The 10,942-nt window shown below is 52.5% G+C and overlaps 1 long non-coding RNA gene across 1 annotated transcript; it reads right to left on the bottom strand.

Annotated features, from left to right (window-relative positions):
• Nucleotides 1–3,229: 3,229 nt before the first annotated feature.
• On the bottom strand, nucleotides 3,230–9,918 carry LOC128854068 (uncharacterized). The gene is made up of 4 exons (XR_008452960.1): nucleotides 9,693–9,918; nucleotides 9,082–9,256; nucleotides 8,097–8,310; nucleotides 3,230–3,314 (listed from the first exon to the last, which is right to left on the bottom strand). It is a non-coding gene; the product is annotated as an uncharacterized LOC128854068 (long non-coding RNA).
• Nucleotides 9,919–10,942: the final 1,024 nt, after the last annotated feature.

Below are 10,942 nucleotides of genomic sequence, written 5' to 3'. Positions count from 1 at the left end.
GGGAGGAAGGAGGGATGCTCTCCAGACAGCCCCATCCATCACTGCCAACAGACACCTATTGTACCACTGCTATAAATCACAGCTCTTTTGGGCGTCCGGGGAAGAAAGACAAATAAAGACCCAGCAGCCTCCAAAGGCCTCCAGACAAAGAGCCTGGCTCTGTTTGGGCTGCCCGCCCGCCGCAGTGCTTGGCCCTAACCTTGGCAACCCACAGGGGCCTTGAGAGGCACCCAGACAAGCAGACAGCTAGTGGCACTCTGTTCGATTTTCCTCCCAAGATTCAGAGCCTGTGAAGGTCTATCAGGACTTTCTGCTGTCAGGAAAGGGGCCAGGTGCCTCCTTGTCCCTTCTCCATGCAGTAAAGCGCGAGCTCAGAAGCGAGCAGTATGATAGGCAGCTCAGCAATCTGCCGAGCAAAAAACGCCCAGAGCCGAGTCCACTCAGGCTACCAGAGTCACCTTCCTGTCCAGGGAGATCCATCCATATGGATGCTGCATTGCTGGAGCCTCTTGCACCCTGGGAAGAGGCACCAGGTACAACCACGGGCAAGACCTGTCAGCACAGCTGAACAGCCTTCCTGCAGCTTCAGCTCTTGGCAGCGATGTCTGGGAGCCCAGGGGGGCTCCAGCTCTGTCCCCCTCACCTCCCACTGTCTCTATCTGCAGGGACACAGAGTTCAGGGTAGAGTACAGGGGTGGTCCTAACAAAGATGTGATTTATTCTTTAATTTCTGCTTGTTTGTTTAGCATCGTAGTGGTCTTTGCTGCCCCAGTTACAATGCAGAGGACACACAAGCAGTGCAGGACATTTTGATAAGCCAGAAATGCTGTGGGACAGCACAGCCAGAGCACCAGCAGCTCCCACAACCTCTGGTTCCTCAGCAGCTCCAACACATCTGTCTTTTCCCACAGTACTGCTGGATTTGAGGACAGGGGGAGGATGGATCCCCATTCCCCAGCAAGGCTGACAATATCGGAGCCGTGGGAAAGAAGCAGAAGATGCAGCATAGTGACATCGGTCAAGACCCTGCAAGCCTTGGCCATCAGCTAAACTCTTTTGGCTGCTGGTGGCCCCAAAAGCTCCCAGTGCCACCCTGCAGCCTCCAGAGTCCTTCAAGACCCAGGAACTCACGGACAGCCGGTGCTGTTGGCTCCTGCCTCTCCAACAGGCACTTGAAGCAAGGTCTGGTGGAATGCGGTGGAAGGAGGGGAAAGGCTGCTCCAGCTCTTGGGGCTCTGTGATAAAAGCATCTCTGCTCATAACAAACAATTGACTTCCCACGCTGGCACAGCCACTTTGTGTGAAGTAGGGATTAATGGAGTTGACAAAACCCAGAAACACAAGCAGGGGAACACAGAGCCCCAGAGAGGAAGCAAAGAGACCTGGCCAAGCTCCCAGCCTATGCCATGACATCTTGCAGGTCCCTGCCCCAGCTGCCCAAAGAGATAACCACACACTGGCATTTAGAAACACATTCCCAAGGCTGCTCTCTGCTCTCCTCGTAAACACAGGCGCAGCCAGCAGTCCAGGTCTGACTTTTCCCAGCAGTGACGCCTTCAGCTCCAGCAGAGCTCACCAACATTAGAGCTCATCCAAACTGTAACGAGCTGGAACTGGAGGTGTCACGCTCTCCACCACATCCCAGCCATGTCCGCACAGGTGCCAGAGAGTGCTGGACACAGCAAAGAGTTGTCCATAGAGCTGGACAGGGGACAAATCCACCCCTGTCCTCAGTTTCATCCCCTGTTCTTCATCCCCATCCTCACATGGAGGACTGGTGAGGGACCTAGGAGAGGAACCAAGTCACATGTTTGTATCACAGACAAGAACTCTCCCTTCCTCTCCACAGGGAGGGTTTGGGGACCCTTCATCATCCCAGCTCTGGGGTCTGCAGAGATAGCTCACAGAGGCTCTTAATCCTTCTCTTACAGCTGTATCCAACAGCAAGATCACAGATGGAGGTCCCCAGAACTGCCTTGGGTGACAGCCAGTGCTGCTGTCACCTCCTGGACAGGAGGGTTGAAGGAGGACTCTGACATTGCCCCCAACACACATACAGCCCCCATCACACCCCCCAAAAGCCCTGTGGATACCTCAGTAAGTAAATGGTGTCAAAGCGCTCTCCTGGAAAACTGGGAACCAGCACATGAGTGGGATGGGCATTGCTCAGGGATACAGCATAATTTCTAAGGCACTGCAAGATGTTTCTTCCTTCAGGCTTATCAAAAACTCTTCCCCTCGGTTTGTTCAGCTGAACCCATTTACTGCCATTCCCAGTGATCTCCATCTGCAGCCCATCAAAATTAAAGCTTTATCCGAGAAAGTTTACTGAAAAAAAATAGTCTGGGATTGCACATCTCAGTGCACAGTATCCCCAGCTGCCACAGAATCACGGAATGGTTTGGGATTGGAAGGAACCTTAAAGATCATCCAGCTCTAAACCCCCTGCCATGCCATCACCGACCAGCACAATGCATCTCGACTGCGAGGACACAACACCAAGCAGATCTACTGCAGGAACAAGTGAATGATCCACTCTGTGGTCCCAGGTATCCTGAACTTAACACAAGCAGACTGTGTACCAGCCTGTGTCCTTCCCTCCTGCACTGCACATCCCCACAATAGCACCAAGACCATGGCTTGCGTTGTTCCTCTCCAGCGCTGCCAAGCCTGCCGCTCTCCCCAGCACAGCCACTGTCTCCTAGGAGCTCCCCAGGCTCACACAAAGCTTCTCCTCTCCTCGCCCTTATTGCAAAATGCTTTTAAGAGGCGAAAGAAAAGACAAACAGGACAGTAACAGAACTCAGTCTCTATAAAGCACGCAAGTTTGCACAAAAGAATCCCATTAGACTGGGTCATATGAAACAAGAAAGTGAATAGGGAAAGGTAAAGAAGAGTCTCTGTTGGATTCACAGAAGTCCTCCACGCTCTCCTCCTAAAGAGCTTGAGGCTGACCGGCTGCAAAAACCACTCCTAACTCTCAAACCCAGCAGACCTAATCCTGTGCCGTTCAGACAGCCCCAAGGTCTACCACCAATAAACACAATCCTGCAAGGGAGATACAGTGCCTTGTCTCCTCCAAGCACCAGGATCTGGTTCAGTGGTGATAACCAGGTGTTTGCATGGTCATAATTCATTGTTCACCCACGAGACAGAGCAGCATCACAGACAAAATGAAGAAATCATCCAAGCACTCACATGTGAGCCTCGGCTGCTCCATGGCTCCCAGGTGGGACTGACACTCACTCCAGCAACGTCTGAGAACCAGTGTCCTGCAAGCGGTTAGCTGCTGTGAGCCTTTGATGCTGGCACTACTGTAAAGAAGGGGGGGAAAAAAACAGTATATAGATGTGCCAAGGGAGCAGAGCTGCGTGCTAAGAAGTTACAAATTAATCAGCCCAGATGGGCCCTTCTGCTCTGCTCTGGCAAGACCTCACCTGGAGTCCTGCGTTCAGCTCTGGAGTCCTAAGCACAGAAAGGACATGGAGCTGTTGGAGCAAATCCAGAAGAGACCACAAGGATAAGCACAAGAGGCTCCAAGGGCTGGAGCACTTCCCATAGGAGGACAGGCTGAGAAAGTCGGGGCTGTTCAGTCTGGAAAAGAGAAGGCTCCAAGGAGAACTTAGAGCAGCTTCCAGGACTGAAAGGGGCTCCAGGAAAGCTGAGGAGGGGGTCTTGATCAGGGAGTGCAAGGAAAGGACGAGGGGAATTTTTTTGAGCTGAAAGATGGGAGATTCAGATGAGATCTTAGGAAGAAATGTTTTGCTGTGAGGGTGGGGAGGCCCTGGCCCAGATTACCCAGAGCAGTGGTGGCTGCCCCATCCCTGGAGGTGTTCAAGGCCAGGCTGGATGGGGCTTGGAGCAACCGGATCCAGTGGGAGGTGTTCCTGCCCATGGCAGAGGGATAGAACTGGATGGGCTTTGAGGTCCCTTCCAACCCAAACCACTCCATGATTCTAATTCTATGCCAGAAAGAGCTGGTGGTGCTGGAACTTGCAACGGCCGCTTTCTCTCCCAACTCCCAAAGTGAGGTACCAGCTCTTCCCTATTAACATTCAGACCCCTGGGGATGGACTTTAACCTGCATTTCTACCAGCATCCCCAGCAAACCGCCCGTTCAGCCAGTTGGCTTGGGAGTTAATGACTTTCTTTTAAAATTTAACACAGTTCTCCATCCCAAGTTTCCAGTTGCCAGCACCAGGGTCTGCCTGTGCCTGGATATTCAGATCCAAACACGTGCTTAATCAGTTATTCCAGGCAAAAGGGTAACAGAAACACACAGAATACCCCCACGGCTGAAGCTGGCTTGGAAACGAAGAAAACTAATTCAGACTGGGAAAAAATCACCTGGCTTCCCAAATGGTAAGAGGATTGGAAGGGAAAGGGATTGGGCTGTTTCTGGGCAGTCCTCAACACTTTCCCAGCACAACCTCAGCACTTTCCCAGCAGTGGGATTGCTTCAGATCCCTCCCCCCAAGGGTCTGTAGTGAGAGTCAAGAAAAGGGCACAGCTGGGATGCTCCCGTCCCCGACACACACACGCACACACGCATGCACACATGCACATGTGTGCGCACATGAATGTGCACACAAACGTGTGCACATGCACGCACACGCACTCATGAGTGTACACGCACACATGCATGAACCCATGCACACCCACGTGCAAAAACAAGCACAAACGCGCACACACAGACACGTGTACACACAGCACATCCACAAACACGCACACATGTGGACACACACAGATGCATGCACGGGCACACACACGAGCACACCCACGTGCACACAAGTGCACGCACGTGCACACAAGCACACACAAACATGCGCTCATGCAAACGCACATGCACAGACACGTGCAGGCACACACATGCACACACCAGCACACACACTCACGCACATGCACACACGAACACAAGAGCGTGAGCGCATGCATGAGCATACACCCTTCTACATGCACGCACACATGCGAACACGCACACATGCGTACACATACGCGCACAGACAGGCACGTGCATGAGTGCACGCACAAGCACATAAGCATCCACAGGCTTGCGTGCGTACACACGCTGACACGCATGCACGAACGCATGTGCGTGCACACGTGCACACACACACATACACACTCAAGAGCATGCACATGCACACACACGTGTACAGGAATGCACACACAGAGGCATTCACACAGGCACCCACACACAGGCACACTTGAGCGCGCACACACACGCATACACACGCGGATATACACCCTCTCAGACAAACGTACACATACGTGCACACAAGTGCACACACACTTCACGCGCATGCGTACAACAGCACACACGCATGCACATATACGCACCCACATGTGCATGCACACACGCACAAACACACTCACCCGTGCACATGTGCGCTCACGCACAGGCACACTCACATAGCACACACACGTGCATAACGCACACATGCAAACACACACGCACACACACACGAGCACACACCCCGCAGCAATCCCAGCTGAATCAGGCCCTGGAACATGCCAATGAGGGACCCAACGGATACAGAGACCAGCTGAATATTAAATCCCTTCTAGTCTGAGGCCAAAAAAGGTTTCGCGTGCTGCAAGGGATGAAACATCACACTCGCTCTGCTCATAGCGCAGAGTCTGTGCAGCCCGGGGTTGGAGCCCAAACCTGCGACCCAACCACAGCACCATCCCCACCAGCACGGTCCTTCATAGAATCACAGAAAGGTTTGGGTTGGAAGGAGCCTCAAAGCCCATCCAGTCCCACCCCCTGCCATGGGCAGGAACACCTCCCACTGGATCAGGGGCTCCAAGCCCCATCCAACCTGGCCTTGAACACCTCCAGGGATGGGGCAGCCACCACTGCTCTGGGCAACCTGGGCCAGGGCCTCCCCACCCTCACAGCAAAACATTTCTCCCTAAGATTGCATCTCAATCTCCCCTCTTTCAGCTGAAAACCGTTCCCCCTCATCCTCTCCCTGCACTCCCTGATCCAGAGCCCCTCCCCAGCTTTCCTGGAGCCCCTTTCAGCTCTGGTAGCAGCTTTAAGGTCTCCACAAAGCCTTCTCTTCCCCAGGCTGAACAACCCCAACTCTCCCAGCCTCTCCTTATACAGGCCGTGCTCCAGCCCTTGGATCATCTTTGTGACCCTTCAAGCGCCAGTTTTCTGAGTGCTGCTGTGGATGACTGTAATTTGACAAATGCTAAATATTAAGTCATTGCTGATTTCTTTTAATGCAATAAAAATAATATAATAAGCAAGCTGGATCTTTAAAAATTCTAGTGGCGCTTCTCATAAAATATAGGTTTCGATACAGCAAAAGATCTCTCGGGAATTATGGGTTTTGCCCTAGTATGGTCACGTGGATTGAAGTAATTAAGTTAAAACAGCTTAAAAAGTTATTGCCTGTCACCTGAGCTGAACTGCATGCGCAGTCACTGAGCTGCTCTGTAAGCTCACTGACACCGTGCACCAGGACACTGATTTCCAGGGCTTCATACAGGGTCCGTCCAGACTCTCGGTGAACCAGCTTAGCTCACTAATTTAGCAGAAAATGAACTATTTCTGGCATTGGCATAGAAACCGAATTAGCCAAGGCATGTGAGGGAGGCAGAGATCAAAGGCAGGAAATGGCACAACTTGAAAGGGGGCAAATTGTTCCTTCTGTTAGCAGAGATCTCCTTTGTCATAAAGTGTAGCCCCATTTCTAGGCATTATCAAGGTTCTCCTCCACTTTCATGTTAGATTCAGCTAAATTTATTGAAGGCTGCTGCCTTCTTTCTCTCCCCATAATTATATCATCCTAACTCCCCTCTTTTGCCCAAGCATGGCAGTGAGCACATAGAATCACTTGAGTTGGAAGGGACCCATAAGGATCATCGAGTCCAACTCCTGCTCCTGGCAGGGCTACCTAAAATTAAATCATATGACTATGAGCATCATCTCCCCAGAGCCTTCTCTTCTCCAGGCTGAACAACCCCAGCTCTCAGCCTGTCCTCATACAGGAGGTGCTCCAGCCCTTGGATCATCTCTGTGGCCTCCTCTGGACTCGCTCCAACAGCTCCATGTCCCTCCTGTGCTGAGGACTCCAGAACTGAACACAGGGCTCCAGGTGAGGAGTGCTGGATAGTACATAGGAGCTGGATCTCACCTGGGTGGTGGCACATCACTAGTTCAGCCCTAATGTGGCCACTTTAAGCCACCTCCGTGGATTAATTTGCATCCAGAATAAATTAGCAGAGCATAGCCTGATTGCTATTTATATTGTTCAACAACAGTACTCAGAAAGGCACCCTCTCCCTCCAAGCCAAAAGGACTCACTTGGACAACGTCATTAAAGAGCACAAGTTCGTCTGTCCAGGTGAGACAACGTCTGACCCTGCTGCAGAGTTCAGACCTGCACAAACAAGGTCCTTCTGAACCACAGCACAAATGAAAGCAAGATTCATGGTGAAAGAAACACAAATGAACAGTACAAAAGGCAAATCAGAGGTTACCCTACAGGTTTCCTTTCCAAAGCACTTTCCAAAGCAAATTAACAGAGTTAGCATTAATGCAATCGAAAGGCCACACGGCCGAAAATAGCTCCTAACTGGTACAAGTCATTTGTCCGCATCCCTCTCTTGGGTCAGCCAGGCAAGTCCACTCCATCAGGAGAACTTTAGGCTGGCAGTTTTTTGACACTCAAGACTGCTGAATTAGTTCATGATAAAAAAAAAAAAAGGAAGATATTTCTAGGGTATTTGGAGGCGTCAGTCAGCGACGCTCTAACCTCAGAAGACCTGACGTAGGAAGAGAAGCGTGTGGGTGACATCTACATGGTAGCGCGCTCCATTGGGAACTGGGCTCCTCCTTGCAGCGCCTGTCTTGTCTTTTGGGAGAGGGAATTATTCCAGACATTAGAGCTAAGTTTGAAGAGAGATAGAGTTAAAAAGTTTAGAAAATACGATGATAAAGTAAAAGGTTATTTCCTTTTCAAAAGGATATTGGCAAGCATTAAAATTTCATTCTTCTTCTATAACTAAAAAAAAAAAGAAAGGAAAGCCAAGCAGAGCAACCAGGGACAGCCCCAAGTTAAACTGGTAAAGGCAGATACCTGTAACGACATCCCAGGTCGCTGAAGCCACTCCAAGGCGAGCTGTGTCGCTGCCCTCAGCTCTGCCGACAGCCAGTCTCTTCCTGTTTGGTTTCAAACACCTAGAGCTAACGGGCAGGTACTTAGTTCTAGTCCTGAGCTCTTGGCTGTCCTTCTGACTCATCTCCAGCCACAACATGCTCTGAAGAGCAGCACAGGGTGGATCCGGTGAGCACTAATGAGGGGGAAGAGGTGCAAAGTGACTCAGAGCCTGCAGGTGTGAGGAACACACTTGACCACTTCCAGCCTCACCACCTCACAGGGGCAAACACCTGTACTCGATCTGTGACCCAAGAGCATTCCCAGCACACCCAGTAGAGTTGCCTTCCCTGCTCAGAGTGAAGACTTTGCAGATCAAAAGATCAACTTGCACGTGTACCACCTTCTGGCATGCTTCCTCCCCCGTTTGTAGAAGAGGAAGAGGTTAACCTACTGCAGGAACAGCCTCTTTATTACAGGACTTGTACTGCACTAGAAATTATTTAAGCTGAAAGAGAGGAGGTTGAGATGAGATCTTAGGAAGAAACGCTTTGCTGTGAGGGTGGGGAGGCCCTGGCCCAGGTTGCCCAGAGCAGTGGTGGTTGCCCCATCCCTGGAGGTGTTCAAGGCCAGGTTGGATGGCTGTTTGAGCAACTGGATCCAGTAGGTGGTGTCCCTGCTCACAGCAGGGGGTGGAACTGGATGGGCTTTGAGTTCCCTTCCAACCCAAACCATTTTATGCTTCTCCGAAGTCAGGTTTCCATATCCACTGTCTGGAGGTTGCTCTACGTACTCACCCATCACCTCTTTCCAGGGTATGTGGGTGTGATCTCCTGTTTAACAAAGTGATTCATCACTAATAGACAAATCTTACAGACTTGTCCTTCAAGGGGGTTCTGCTGGTTGCCAGCAAGAACTGGATCACTATGGACAGTTAATCAAGAAGGAATAGTTATACTTTACTTACTAGAGTGTCTCAAGATGCACAGAAGTCTGACCACGCGCTCTCCTCTTCTTTCACCGGAGAGAGCCCTACAATGATGGTTCTGAGTAGCACAGTGGGCGCTGTGATTGGGGTAACCTTCATGCCCTTAGAAGGAACGGTTGGGGCTCGGCAGGTCCCACGCATGGCTCAGCAGGCACTGGTGGGGGGGAAGCATTTTTAGCACTTAGGCTGCAGCACCTCACCTCCGAGAGCCATGACACAACCACAGAGCTAAGAGAATACCTGGAGAGGAGACTCCAGACATGATTAGTACATGCAGTGATGGGTTTTATTAATCCAATCGCTACAACTGGAGAAGTCACTGAGCCCTCTGGCATACAAGCCTTTCTCCAGGTCTGAGCTCTGTGGGCTTCAGATGCCAAACCTCCAGCACACTGAACTGTGAGCTTTGCCTACAAACGTCTCTCACTGATGTCTGTAAGCTACTCCCGTCACTGGAGTACTGTCCTTGCTACTAGAAAATACACATCCCTATGCAAAAAGGCTACACTCTGAATCGCTATTCCCAATTCCAAACATGTCCCCAACACGGAATTCACCGACCCCCTCCCTGCACCCACTGCTGTCGTTACCTGATCAGGTCATCAATGGGGAACCAGTGCTGCCTGGGCCGGGGGCTGTGGTAGCCACAGCCTGGCCACAGGTTGCCACACACCAGCCCTGTGCCTCAGACACCCGAACACCCTCGGGGCAAAGCCCCTGCCCTGAGGTATCCTATCCCCTGCTCCCCCTGTTCCACCCCAGGGGTGCTCCCCTCAACCCAGCCCATTCCATCCCACTTCCTGCCTTTGGGGCTCCCAGAACAGGCTTCCCCATCCCATCCCACCTTATCCCATCTCACCCCATCTCTTGCCTTGGGGCTCCCATCACCTGCTCCCCCATCCCACTCCAACTCACCTCCTGCCCTGGGGCTCCCATCCCGTTCTTCCCTCATCCCACTTCCTTCCGGCCGGGGGGGGGGTGGGGTGGGGGGGGTGGGGAGGGTCTCCCATCCCCTGCCCCTCTCTCCCATCCCCGGGGGGCTCCTCTGCCCTGTTCCCCCAACCGCATCCCACTGCATCCCGTTCCCTAGGGGCTTCTCCATCCCCTGCTTCCCTCATGCCTCCCAATCCCATTCCCTGCCCTGGGGAGTCTCAGCCCCTGGGGGCTCCCATCAACTGTTCCTCCCATCCCATCCTATGCATTCCCCAGGGGCTCCTCTCCCTTGCTTTTCTATCCCATGCTCTGCTCCCTATCCTATCTCTATCCCACCTCCTGCCCATAGGCTCCCATCCCCTGTTCCTCCCATCCCATCCACTCCCCGGGGGCTCTTCTCTCTTGCTCCCCTATCCCATACCCTGCTCTCCACCCTATCCCTATCTCTATCCCACCTCTTGTCCTGGGGGCTTCCACTCTCTCTTCCCCCATCCCACCTATCCATTCCCCAGGGGCTCCTCTCCCCTCTCCCACTCCCAAACCCTATCCTATCCCACCCCACCTTATCCCACCCTATTCCATCTCCTGTCCTGGAGGCTCTCATGCCCTGTTCCCCTCATCCCATCCCACCCCACCTCCTGCCCTGGATGCTTCCATCCCCTGTTCCCTCATCTCATCCTATCCATTCCCAGAGGTCTCCTTGCTGTTGGTCCCCCATCCCATGCCCTGCTCCCTATCCTATCCTATCCTATCCCATCCCATCCCAACCCCATCTCCTGTGCTGGGGGGTCCCATTCCCTGTTCCCCCATCCTATCCTGTCCATTCCCCAGGGGCTCCCCCATCCCATGCCTTGCTCCCTATCCCACCCCATCCCTACCCCATCTCCTGTCCTGGAGGCTCCCATCC

This window comes from Cuculus canorus, chromosome 19 (genome assembly GCF_017976375.1).
Source record: "Cuculus canorus isolate bCucCan1 chromosome 19, bCucCan1.pri, whole genome shotgun sequence".
Lineage (NCBI taxonomy): Eukaryota > Metazoa > Chordata > Aves > Cuculiformes > Cuculidae > Cuculus > Cuculus canorus.
The sequence above is the reverse complement of the archived record's forward strand: the minus strand, read 5'-3'. Positions and strand labels throughout refer to the sequence as shown.